The sequence below is a fragment of the Corvus brachyrhynchos genome, unplaced genomic scaffold, assembly GCF_000691975.1.
Source record: "Corvus brachyrhynchos isolate BGI_N302 unplaced genomic scaffold, ASM69197v1 scaffold48, whole genome shotgun sequence".
NCBI classification, from domain to species: Eukaryota; Metazoa; Chordata; class Aves; order Passeriformes; family Corvidae; genus Corvus; species Corvus brachyrhynchos.
The window spans coordinates 4203576-4204528 of NW_008240027.1; the positions used below are offsets into that span (position 1 = coordinate 4203576).

The following is a 953-nucleotide window of genomic DNA, read 5'->3' on the forward strand; positions in this document are numbered from 1 at the left end:
CATCCCAGGCTAAGGATGAGTGATCGGCAGCCAGAAAGTATTAAAAAGCCTCGCTAAACAGATGCTGACAATAGAACAAGACATATCAAATCAGATCTACTTCAGAAACATTAATATACACACACACACGCTCGCCCGCGCGCGCGCACCCGGCTCCGCACACCCGCGCTCCTTTCTTCTCAATCACAGCAATATGGGAGACATCAATAAATTTTTATGAGACTTTTAGAAGATCAACACAGTACTAGATGTGACAAAAAAGCAATGTGCCTGTCATGTTCGCTTTGTCGGGGACACTTTAGCCCCAGATGCCGAGCTGCAGTGCCAGCAGGGAAAAATTGAATTTGGCTGGCTTTAATCTGCCTTGATTTGGCAGATGGCTGGGTGTTATGAAATGAGCAGGGATGAAGGAAGGTGTTTTCTCCTGGGGCTATGGCCCCCCTCCTCTCCCAGTGCCACTGCCTTTTGCCCCCTGCCCTGAAACGGTGGAAACACACAGTTATCCACTGCCATCAGGTCACTCCAAATGCCACAGCTCTGCTTCCAGCTACGGTTCCTGGGGACCACGGGTGGATGGGCTGGGGTGTCACCTCCTACACAGCCCCACTTCCCTGAGGGGATGTACTGTGGGATGCTCACCAAGGGTACAGGATGTCCCGTGTCCTGTCCCCCAGCTCTGCTCTCTACCCTCAGGAGGTGTCACAGAGCAGAATTAGTCCCTGCTGCCCACTGAGACACAGCCCTGGCACCACCTCAAGCTGTGCAAGAACAAGCATGATGGGAAAGATTTGCATCCCCTCTCCACCTCCAGCAGTACCCTGAATTTTTCAATCACATGAAGTGTGAAACAAATTTTTTACCTTTTATAAACCAAATGCCTTGTTAAAAAAACAAACCCATTTCCTCCCTTTTCTTGTTAAAGGTGTTTAAAATTATTCCTTTTCAAGGGAAAG

The 953-nt window shown here is 49.1% G+C and overlaps 1 protein-coding gene across 1 annotated transcript in view; it reads right to left on the minus strand.

Annotated features, from left to right (window-relative positions):
• Positions 1 to 953, minus strand: part of RNF220 (ring finger protein 220) — a 222351-nt gene that overhangs the window by 71289 nt on the left and 150109 nt on the right. The gene's annotated exons all lie outside the window — the stretch shown is intronic.